This window comes from Aquarana catesbeiana, linkage group LG01 (assembly GCF_042186555.1).
Source record: "Aquarana catesbeiana isolate 2022-GZ linkage group LG01, ASM4218655v1, whole genome shotgun sequence".
NCBI classification, from domain to species: domain Eukaryota; kingdom Metazoa; phylum Chordata; class Amphibia; order Anura; family Ranidae; genus Aquarana; species Aquarana catesbeiana.
This window is the reverse complement of record NC_133324.1, coordinates 28,822,910-28,835,728: the sequence shown is the minus strand read 5'-3', so window position 1 is coordinate 28,835,728 and position 12,819 is coordinate 28,822,910.

Sequence of the window (12,819 nt, the reverse complement as noted above, 5' to 3'; positions counted from 1 at the left end):
ATTTAGAAAAAAAAAACCCATGGATCGCTTTGTGGCGCCGGTATCTCACCCAGTCACTGGGGACATGGCCCCTGCTGCAGCCAATATGGTGCCTGCTCCACACACAGAGCCTGCCAGCTCCACAGACAGCATGCTGCCTCAGACACACAGCTCACAGATCCTGCTTTCCTAGCTGGCATAGCACGGGAATTGGTGGCCCTCCTCACCCCCTTGATCACAGAGACAGTGGATCAAGTTGTTCCTAAAGGGCTAGAGTAGCTACACAGACATCTCTTCTATTTGAGGATGAAACGGCCATAGTCTCTGCTGCTATGGATAGGCTTTCTAATACTCAAAGAGAGCTTCAGGAAAAGGTAGATGACCTGTACAACTGGTAAGGATGCCACAACTTGCATATCATAGGGCTGCCAGAATCTTACACTTTGGCCATGCCTGGCAATATTTGCTCAACTGTTATACCTAAACAGCTGGATATCCGCTCCCCATGTCTGGTGGAATGCACTCATCATATTGGCCAGCCCTCAGAAGATCATTCTAGGCCCAGACCAGTCATCGTTCATTGAGGTGATGCGCCAGCGCAAAGCTTTTTCATTGATTTGCTCCTCCCTCTGCGATAACTACATCAAGTTTACGCTGGCTTACCTGGCTGTTCTCCACATCCAATTTGCCACTGGAGAGCATGTCTCCTTTACATCTCCCTCAGAAGCATAGCACTACCTTAACACTACCCAGCACATGGCCATGGATCAGAAGAACCCCACCTCATCCCTCAAATCCTTCTCTCCTAGATGGTCTGCAATGTCATCTCGGAACCCGCAGAGCCAACAGATACCTCCCTACATACATGTACACTTTGGCCTTCTGGATGAACAATCAGTAACTAGTTGCCCTTAGGCTCTAAGCATACATTTTACCTTCCCTCCTTTTTTCTTGCTGCCTGATTATGTATCTTGCTGATTTTCTTGGTTTATGCGCACTGAATGTCTGTTGTGAGATCTCTCCCTAGACTATACAGGGACTTTACAGTGCAGAAAATGGGGCTATGGTACACGCTTCTATATTGTTTGGGGCCTTTATACCAATACCCCTTTAATTCACACTTTTCTGGGTACACAGTTACCTTAGCCTTCTGGGAACTCCCCTCCTTATCATCCCCCCTCCCCCCCTCTCCCTTTATCATATGCCCACCCCTTCCCCCATCCCCTTTCCCTTCTTCCCTCTTATACTCCCCTCCCTCCTTAGATTGCTTTTATACCACTATCATAGAGGAAGCACATACTGGCGGGTGCGCTCTGGGAGTGTACGCCAAAGGGAAAAAATTTAAGCCCCTAATGGTTTCTTGTTGGCTTCCCCTCCCTTGTTATCTCAATTTACTTGAAGGTTTATGTGTTTTGTTTCTTTCTCTCCTGTTAGAACTCTACCTCTGCTGCTCTGATACCGGGTTCGATGGGGCAATGCCCAGCATGGTGCTGCCCTCTTCTGGGCTGCCTTACTTCTTCTCATTGCGATGGTCATGTCCCCCTCAAATGCAGGGGATCACCTGAAGGTAATATTGTGGAATGTTAAGGGGCTCCATTCCCCTAATAAGCGTATGCAAGTCTTGAGACACCTTAAACGTCTACGGGCAGATGTTGCTCTTCTTCAAGAGACTCATCTGGTGGCAGAAGACCTTTCATGCCTCTGCAAACTGTGGATAGGCAATGTCTACGATTCTTCAGCAGTTTGCTCTGTTGAGGTGTATTCAGTGGGTGGCAGACTCACTCTACACCTAACGATTGGCTCTCATGACATAGCCATCGTATATGCCGTTAATTCTCCTTATCAGGCTTTTTTTCCCAGGAACTATGCAAAACTAAAAAAAACTTCCTCCCCCTAGTCACCTCCTCAGCTATAGAGGACATGGTTATTTCAGATCATCCCCTTGTCAGTATGCATGTGAAACTTATTCACGGAGACATGTGATCATACAAAATAGTTACATTTATTTGTTGACAAAAAACAAATATTTACATGAAATTAAGATAACGATTGCGTTACATGAACGTCTTGAAAATCAATACAAACATTTGAAAAATGGGCGTACAGTCCCTTTGACATAATACCACCATGATAACTTCTCGGTAGAATCAATAACCTTGTGAAATTGACAATTAAACAGAATGTCTGTATTACACACGTCCAACCGTTACTATACTGCAGGTAAGTAAGTGGTTAACAATGTGAAATATATAATAAAGCTAAGTGGGACTTTAATTGAAGCATAACTGCAAAGTAAATATGCAAGGACATGTCTGATAGTTCTTTATTTAAATACAAGATTGGGGATAAAAACTGTAGCAAATATAAAAAATTGATAACAATAGTAGTTAAATATCTTGTATTTCATATAAATATACACACATATATTACAACATAATCCATGGGTAATGGATATATTGGCATGAGGTATACAATAACAGTAATGGTTAAATAACTTGTATTTCATATTTATGGTTGGAGCCCTATGTCCGGTATGTACATGGATACCACTTACAGTAAAGATAGGACTTACCATCGGAAATAGACCTGAAAGTGTGGACTTACCATATGAAATGGACCTGAAAGTGTGCCTTGGTCTAATGGCCGGTATGCCAAAATAAGGGGGCATACCCTGGTTTAAGAAATGATTATTCTGTAAGAGAAATGAATGAAATGAATAGTTTGAGAAATGCTGTGAAATGGGGATGGGAGGGTGGGTATCGCGCACAGGAAACCGACAAGCACCACAGGTGAGCGGGCTGCTTAAGTACCCCCCCGGGCTCCTCCCATAAATTCAGGCCACCATAATGGCCTTCCTACTTATGGTTGGAGCCCTATGTCCGGTATGTACATGGATACCACTTACAGTAAAGATAGGACTTACCATCGGAAATAGACCTGAAAGTGTGGACTTACCATATGAAATGGACCTGAAAGTGTGCCTTGGTCTAATGGCCGGTATGCCAAAATAAGGGGGCAAAAACATTCAGGTAGGGTTATGATTTTATTGATTTTCAATTACTTATTGAGCTAATTTGGAGAACGCCTGTGCCATCTCTGTTTGTGGGTTAGGGATATACCGGGCGAAGCAGGCTGACTTCCACCTGCCCAGTCTTTTAATGATGTGGTCTGGGACTCCGTGGCGGGATGCCGCGGAGGCTGCTCCGATGCGAAAAGAGTGTCCTGAATATTGACTAGGGTTAAGATGAAGATTGCGGAGAAGTATTCTTATGTGTTCCACAAACTGAGAGGCGTTTAAGGGTTTAACTGGGAACGGTAGAAGGGGACTGCTGTCTGGTTGTTCAGGCAGGAGTGACAGGAGCCGGTTGAGTACGGCGACTGGACACCAGCTGTTGTCGGTTTTGTAGAGGTGAATGTTCGCTCCTGAGCCCGTTTGCTGGGTTTTAGAGACCTCGAGGTGCAGGATGAAGTGGTCTTGGTATCTAAGTAAGTGTCGTCTGCATAGTACTGGGTCTGTGGATTTGTTATAGGTGAATTCTCCAGGGCGCAAGAACCCATAGTACGCTAGATATATCGCTGCTTGTAAGACGATGCTGCGGAGCAGACCGAACGGCGAGGTAGCCAGCATAGTTGACATGTCCCTAAAGATGGGTCCCGTAATGGGCAAGCGCTTAGTGCTGACGACTGGTTGTTGTTTCTGAATTCCCCTTAGAACGGCTCGTATAGCGTGAGATGAGAATAGTGAAGGTTTCGTGGGGTCTTCAAGCGCCATAAAATGTTGAATGCCGGCTAGGTATAGCCGGATGGTGTTGTAGGATAAGGCCAGCTGCGTGTGGCAGTGTGCAGTGAAGGCCAGTACCTGCTTGATACCTGTTGGTCCTTTACGGCAGGACGTGAGGAATTTGTTAAAGGCCTTCCAAGCTGTCTGGTAGGCTTTAAGTGTGTTGTAGGAGAGGGAATGATTTATAAGTTGTGTAGCTCCGTGTAAATGTTGAACTAGTCCAGGGTCAGTTGTGACCAGACAGGGATAGGGGCCGACATCGGATCGGCATCGGGAACCTGCTCGAAAAAGGAGGAATAATTGAAACGTGACAGTGCGTCAGCTGCTGAGTTGTATCTGCCGGGAATAAATGTACAGTGTATATTGAACTGATGTTGTAAAGACAGTTGTACCAACCTGCGCAGGAAGGACATGACTGCTAGGGACTTGGACCTGCCTTTGTTGATGATGTCTGCCGTGGCCTGGTTGTCGGTGCTAAAGACTACAGTTTGTCCTGTCCAGTGGTGGCCCCAGAGTTGTGCGGCTGCCACTATGGGGTAAAGCTCAAAGAGGGCAGATGTTTGGGAAAAGCCGGGTATGATTAGTATCTGTTGAGGCCATGGTCCTGAAAACCAATGATGGCCAAAAATTGCCGCGAAACCTGTGGAGGCTGCGGCGTCCGTAACCACCTGGGGTGAATGGAGCGAAACTATAGGTATGAATAGAGATATGCCATTCCAGGCGGACAAGAATTCCTCCCACATGGATAGGTCCGCTATGGCTGCGGAGTCTAAATTCAGAATCTGATCAGGGTCTTGAGTTTCCGACAGAAATCTGAGTAGGCGTGATACAAATGTGCGGCCTTGTGGAATAATTCGCATAGCGAAGTTGAGCATACCCAGGAGGGACTGCAACTGTTTTTTGGTACAGTCCTTGGTGTGTGTAAACTCGTGAAGGACTGCCCTAATGCGTGTTAGTTTGTCGAGGGGGAGTCTGGCTTGCATTGCGCAGGTATCCAAGGTGACCCCGAGAAAAGTGATGCTATTTGCTGGGCCATCGACTTTGTGCTCAGCAATAGGAACATTGAGGTTTCCAAAAATTACCCTAAGTTTGTCGAGATCTCCTGGGGGCTTGCTGGGTGGTTCTATCAGTAGGAAGTCATCTAGATAATGGATGACTTCATGGCATTGACCCTTGTGTAATAGTATCCAACCGAGGGACTGGGCGAACGTGTCGAAGAGCCACGGGCTACTCTTCGAACCGAAGGTGAGCTTTGTAGCAAAATAATATGTTTCCTTCCACTTGATGCCATGCCAGCACCAAAGGGATGGGTGGATGGGCAGGAGCTTGAAGGCATCCGAGATGTCGGCTTTGGAGAGCCAGGCGCCTGTGCCTGCTTTGATGATCGCCTGTATTGCCATGTCCACGGAAGAATATTTTAGGGAAAACTCCTCGGAGGGGATCAGGGAATTGAGACTGGGTATGTGGGAAGAATGAGGCGTAGACAAGTCGTACACCAAACGCAATTTATTTGAAAACTTGCCCTTGACAAGCCCAATAGGGCTGACTCTCCATGTGTTGAAAGGGGGGCAACTGAAAGGGCCTATCACGTAACCTCGATCCACCTCTGCCTGTAAGAGCTGATCTATGGCTTGTTCGTCAATGGCTGCCGAACGAAGATTGGCACATTCGTGGGTAGTGTGGGGTAGTGAAATGAGGCCGGTGTGAAAGCCTGCTGTGAAGCCTTGGATAAGGAAGGTGGCCAGGGAAGGGGTGGGATGTGAAGTGAGATACCATCCTAACCATAAGAGGTTGATCCGGCTTAGTCACGCCTTCTTGTGTTGCTTGACTTCACACAAAATCCTGGGGTGTGCTCTATGACATAAGGTGCAGAGGTGAAGTAGACGGCACTGGCTGAAGTTGCAGGACCCCTGATTAAAGTTATTACAGATGGCTGCCCCTCCCACGGTTCGGACTGGGCGTCCGAGTTTGTCCACCTGAGGCGTTGGTTCAGGGATCGGCTGACCCTGTACTGAACCTGAGGTAGAGGGAAACTCGAAAGGCCGTCTGTTTGCCATATTGGCGCACCAGGTGGCAGTGTGGGTGGAAGACTGGCAAATCGCACACAGAGGTGAGCGTAAGCCGGCAAAGTGGCGGCAGAAGAGCTCTGTGTCCATGAGACTCCAATCTGTCGTGATCTGGAACTGTATGAGTCTGGCCGCGGCCTTGGCTGAAAAGGAACGGTGGTAGTCGTAAAAGGCAAAACCACCGTACTTGTGGCCTAAGTCTACCACAGTATGGAGATATAAGTCCAGCTCTTCCCGCCTGCTAGGGGTGGCTGAGCACAGGACATCTCTGAGCATGCCAAAGGCCAGTGTAAACTCTGAGACTGTTAACTTGCGGTTCAATCTGGGGTCTTTAGATTTAAGGACCACTGATATGTCGCCCCAGGAGTAGGCTTTATTTTCTGCCAAATCATGCACGGAAATGAGGAGAGAGGCCAGGTTGACGTCCTTGCCGTCCAAGATGTCCTTCCTGATACTGGTTGGGACCAGGTGGGAGGGGTAGACAATGTGGCTTGAGCCTGAGGTACCTGCAGGAAGAGGTGTCAAGCTTTGAGTTGCCGTTGGGTCGGGGACAGCCGTGGCCGGTCGGGCCTCCAGAAGTGCAACCCTGGTTTGGACGTCTGCCACTGAGGTGGATAGAGATGACACCATCGTGTGTAATTGTGAAATGGCCGATGATATCGACTGAAGGGATGCCTGTTGGGTACTGGGTCCTGCTGCTGGTGGGGGAAAGAGGAGTTTGAAAAGCTCGCCTTTCCTTGCTGTGGCGGGGAAGGGGACACCTCTGCGTCTGAGCTCTGCCGTCAGTTTGGGGATAGTCCATCCCCTAAGGGATTGCACGCTGCCGCTTTCTGAGACCGGAGAAGGTGACAGCGGGGCCGCGAGGTCTTCGCTGCCGGTCTGAGACATGGATGCTCTGGAGAGGATTATCTTGAGCTTTTGTTTCCTGGTTGACTGTAACCTATTAGGGGTGAGATGAATTTCAAGTTTTTCTTTGATCCGCTGAGTCATACTTACCCGACTTATTCTCCCATTCCCCCTTTTTTTTTTTTTTTTTTTTTTTTACCTGGGGGGATATCGTCCAACCTGGTGCAGGGTGGACCTACTGAACTTTGACTGACCTGAGAAAAACGAAAAGGTGACAATTCGTGAAGGGATTGCTAACTGGTTTTTTGAAGCAACGATTTGTATGACAATGAAATGATTCGAAATGTTTGCCTTGATTATGAATGGACTCCATGACAGAGGTCCGGCCTGGTCGTCATCATTGATTCGACCGAGAACCGGGCTCTGGAGCATGTATTGAAATGAGGCAAGTGAAAACATTGGTGCACCCGGGACGATCTGGTGCTTATTTGATGCATCTGGATTCGAATCGGAGCACCGTATGAAATGAAATGAGAGAAATGATTATTAGACCGAGGCTTGAATTGGTTGTGCCGTGTTTGCGACTGGCAACCATCCGAGCTCTGGTATAGGTATGAAATGCTGTTTGGTACCAGCAAGGCATTCCGTAAAGAATCGGTGCATGTCAGATGCGACTGGTTCCGGAACGGTGATGCGTTGTGGGAGCGAAATGGTAGTAAGCTGCATGGCAGAGACATGGATCCATCCCCCGATGTCTGCGATTAGCTATGATCCGGACTTTGAAGCATGTATCAGAAATGAGGCCGAGCCCTGGGGTACGCCACAATGAATCGGTGCATTTCCATGCGACTGGATTCATGTGTGAACGTGATACGTGGAAATGAAATGATAACCATGACAGAAGGTACGAATTACTGATAAACGTACCTCTGGAGCATGTATAGAAATGAGGCCAGTCCTGGGGCACGTCGAGACGAATCGGTGCATTGCCATGCGACTGGATTCATGTCGGAACGTGATAGGTGGAAATGAAATGATAACCATGACAGAAGGTACGAATTACTGATAAACGTAACTCTGGAGCATGTATAGAAATGAGGCCAGTCCTGGGGCACGTCGAGACGAATCGGTGCATTGCCATGCGACTGGATTCATGTCGGAACGTGATAGGTGGAAATGAAATGATAACCATGACAGAGGTATGAATGACTGAAAACGTAACTCTGGAGCATGTATAGAAATGAGGCCAATCCTGGGGCACGCCGGGACGAATCGGTGCATTACCATGCGACTGGATTCATGTCGGAACGTGATAGGTGAAAAATGAAATGATAACCATGACAGAGGTATGAATGACTGAAAACGTAACTCTGGAGCATGTATAGAAATGAGGCCAGTCCTGGGGCACGCCGAGACGAATCGGTGCATTGCCATGCGACTGGATTCATGCCGGAACGTGATACGTGGGAATGAAATGATAACCATGACAGAGGTACTAATGACAGACCATAACGTAACTCTGGAGCATGTATAGAAATGAGGCCAAATAACTGGGGCACACCGGAACGAATCGGTGCATCTTTTTGATGCGACTGGATTCGAATCGGAGCGCGGTAGGTGACTGAAATGAGAAATGTTTTGAAATGATTTGAAATGTCAGAAATGAGTTCTAGAATGTTTCAGAAATGAGAAATGATTGTTATCGAACTGACTTGATCCGATAACTTGCAAATTGCGACTTGCTATGGCTGTTTACTGATGCATATTTTTAACACCGACATGCTAGAAATGAAGCGACGTCTGCGTCGCGGTGCTGTCGAAATGGTAACATATCGAAAGTACGAGCGATACACATTACAATAGTGAAGTGCGAGTAGCGAAATTTGTACGGTTTAGTGACATGACATGAAACGAAAAATTCGATATACATTGCAGTTTATGAAAAGCGAGTGAAACGAAATTTTTGAAATTACGGTTTAGTGACCTGATATGAAAACGAAAAGTCCGACGGGACCTTACCTGCGACAGCCAAGCCAGCCGCGTGGTACAAACTACGAACGAAAAACGCAGACTTCGAAAGTTTTGAGAACGGTATCGAATGCGGAATTTTGCGAGGCAAGAACTTGCGGACGCTGGTATATCGAATAGTCGGCCTAGTGACGTATATCGCGCACAGGAAACCGACAAGCACCACAGGTGAGCGGGCTGCTTAAGTACCCCCCCGGGCTCCTCCCATAAATTCAGGCCACCATACTGGCCTTCCTACATATACACACATTCGTTACAACATAGTCTATGGGTAATAGGCATATTGACATGAGGTATACATCTTTGAAAAAATACCATAGATCTTAAATTGATTAAGAAATAAAGTGTTGTAGATAGAATACAAAATCCGGGAAGAATTCAGACATGAGCTTGCAAGTGGTAGCATGTAAGTGCTCTACGTGTTTTGTGGAATTACATCCACTCATCAGGAGCAATTCCAGAGTTAAAATATCTATAGGAAGACAAATGAATACAGGGGGGTCAGCCAAGATAGCACAGAGGCAGAAAGGGGGGAAGAGGGAGAAACATAACTTCCCCAAACATTCTTACCTATAAAAGGACTGGTACTGAAAGGTAAAATATTGACAATTGAGGGCACCGTAGGAAATGGGTCTCCACCGGAGCTGAGGCAAAAGTATCCTGGACCACACACCGCCACAGCAGCTTGAGGGTAACACATCTAGGGGACTGTAAACTCCAAGGTAACATGTATGGCGAGTTCCAGAGGACAAATGTGTAAGAATATAATGTGTATAATGTAAGTATGTAGACATGTCTGCACAAAGGCAGATCAATGAAGTACAGCCTAGGAGTGTAGAGTAAAGAATAAGATCAGTGAATAGAGGAAGCCATATGGCTAAGCCAAGTGAACGTGGTAAGGACATACTAGTAGAAAATAGGACCGTGTGGAAGGTGAAGAAAGAAAAAAGAAAAAGCAAAAGCAAATACAAATAGAGCAACCTAAAATTACCTAACTGGAGGTAAGTACATAGCAACCAAGGTGAATAAGAACGCAAAAGTGCAGGGAAAAGCTAGACAAGCATGTACTGTTATGGCAGTGGATGGCCGCAGGGTACCGCCAACGTCACGCTGCAAAGTCAGAGGGGAAGTGGCACAAGCGACCGAACAGCCAATAGCGTGTGGCAGTTTGCGCTCAAACCTCCCTCGTGTTAAATTCAGATGGAAAGTACACGCTCCTGGAATTGCTCCTGATGAGTGGATGTAATTCCACAAAACGTGTAGAGCACTTACATGCTACCACTTGCAAGCTCATGTCTGAATTCTCCCCGGATTTTGTATTCTATCTACAACACTTTATTTCTTAAAATGGTATTTTTTCAAAAATGTATACCTCATGTCAATATGCCTATTACCCATAGACTATGTTGTAACGAATGTGTGTATATATATATATATATATGAAATACAAGTTATTTAACCATTACTGTTATTGTATACCTCATGCCAATATATCCATTACCCATGGATTATGTTGTAATATATGTGTGTATATTTATATGAAATACAAGATATTTAACTACTATTGTTATCAATTTTTTATATTTGCTACAGTTTTTATCCCCAATCTTGTATTTATATAAAGAACTATCAGACATGTCCTTGCATATTTACTTTGCAGTTATGCTTCAATTAAAGTCCCACCTAGCTTTATTATATACAGTATTAGGGATGGAGGCAGATGAATCTACACATTCATCGCCTCATTTAAAGTCCCAAATTCCCCTCCCCCTCTCTTCGAACAATGTGAAATAAATTAGATGTTTGTTTTGTCAATAAAAGTGGCAACTATGCAAAAAAAGAAAAATATAATGAAAAATTGAATCTTTAGAGAACATTTCTATTATTAATGAAGAAATTATCCGGAAGGCATGGTCATTGGGTACTATTGATTTTAATGGAGCAACTATACAGATTCTGCCGGAACTTTCAAAATATACTTTACAGATGCGCCGTAGCATGAAGCCCCTATTAGACAAATTACCTGAAGAAGGTGCTACATATAGATGGGGTTTCCCCTTTTCCCTGCATATACAGAAAGGCCAACAATTTTTTGTACTACGTGCACACACCCAATTGCCAGATATGTTCGCTAGGCTGTCTATGACACCTATTCTGCTTCATGACTGGACTGACACTGAAACTGGCTTGACATAGCTTGATTGAACCTAATTTATCAGATATTCTATTCTCTACAAATAGGAATGACTTCTAAATAATGCTTTGACAAAGTACTGATTTGCTAATCCTTTATCTATCTGTTTATATGAGCATTATAAATGTCTAAGGCTCGATTCACATCTATGCATGTTGCTTTTGAGCGTTTCTGCAGTGTTTTTTGTGGTGCTTGTTGCGTTTTTGAGCAGCGTTTTTGCGGCGTTTTTGCAGCGTTTTTGCCGCGTTTTGCATTTTTTTTTACAGTTTTCTTTTATACTGTATACAGTGTAAAAGAAAGAAAGGGAAAGGCGCGGAGCGCGGCGGGGGCACCGCGGGGGGCGCTGTGGAGGCGCTGTGAAGACGCTGTACTTGCGTTTTTGATGCTTGTCTATTGAATTACATGCAAAATGCTGCATTTTGCATGAAAAAAAGTTCCAGACCCTTCCCAAAAACGCAGAGGTACAAAGAAGCATTGATGCGAACATGTTCCATATGAACCCATGTTAAAAATTTCCCATGCATTTCTGCAAAATGCATCAAAAAACGCATTAGTGTAAACAGAGCCTTAGAGGTGTTAGACCGGAATAGAACTGGGTGTTAGAATCTCCCTCCCCCACATTCCCTTCCTCCATCCCCCCCATTTTTTTTTTTTGCCCGCCCCCATGTAGGTGGGAGGGGGAGGTGGAGGCAGCGGGGGCCGCTTGATACTATTTAAGTGCTGTACTATGAAGAGCAGGCACTGTTTAAAGTTACTTTACAGAAATAAGAATACTGGGGGTGGGAGATGTCTGGGGGGAGGGGAGGGGGGGATGGGGTAGGCATGGGTAATAACAGACAATGTAAATGGAGTATAAGTCATAAATATACAGGAGCTGTGTGGGGTTTTTTTTTTCCCCTCTTAAGGCGGGCATGGAATACGTGATTTGATATGAAACCTAAGCTAAAGAATCACACGTGCTATATATGTTAATGTGATCCGAATGATTCCCACTATTGGTGTCGCTCTCCAGCTCCTCTACATAGGAATTTTTTTTGCCTCTCAGTGCTATCTCCTTCCGGACTATTCTAGGAAGAGATCGCAGGGGCGCGCAGGCTCAATTAGAGCCCTATTAGTAGTTTGTTGTGTATTCAATTTTGTGTTTTTTGTGTGTTGGGGTGTGTGGGGTTTTTTTTTTGTGGTTTTTGTTTTTTTTTTTTTTTTTTTTGTTTTGTTGTTTTTTTTTTCTCTCGCTCTCTCTTCTTTCCCGTATTGGGCTTCGCTATGACCAGTGTGCACTGCCTCTCTCTGAATGTCAATGGATTGAATATACCGGAGAAGCGCACAGTGGTCCTACGTGAACTCTGGCGCATGCGCGCTCAGGTGGTATTCATACAAGAGACACATTTCCAATCCGGGAAGACACCAAAATTTAATGATGAAAGATATCCATATGTTTTCCACAGTACAGCCCCAGACTCTAAGACGAGGGGGGCGAGTATCTTGCTTTCTGGGACGGTTCCATGGTCCTACGCCGACCAGATGAGTGATCCGGAAGGACGCTACCTTTTTCTTAAAGGCGACTTATTTGGCGTTGAGTTACTTTGGTGTCCATCTATTTACCGAACCAGGCACAGTTGAGTTGTCTTAATGAAATTCTTAATAATCTACAGGTTTTTATGGAGGGTGGACTGATACTGGGTGGAGATTTAAATGTAGCCCTTGATCCTTTACTGGACGTTTCTAAATCCACTACACATCTATCTTATCAATATCTTAGATGAATAAAAAAAGCTATACAATCTATGCGACTTGTAGACGTTTGGAGAGTCCAGCATCCACCTGAACGTGAGTACACTTTCTATTTGGCGGCACACAATAGTTACTCTAGAATCGATTATGTGTTAATATCTCAATCTTTACTACCAGCGGTGGTCAACTCGACC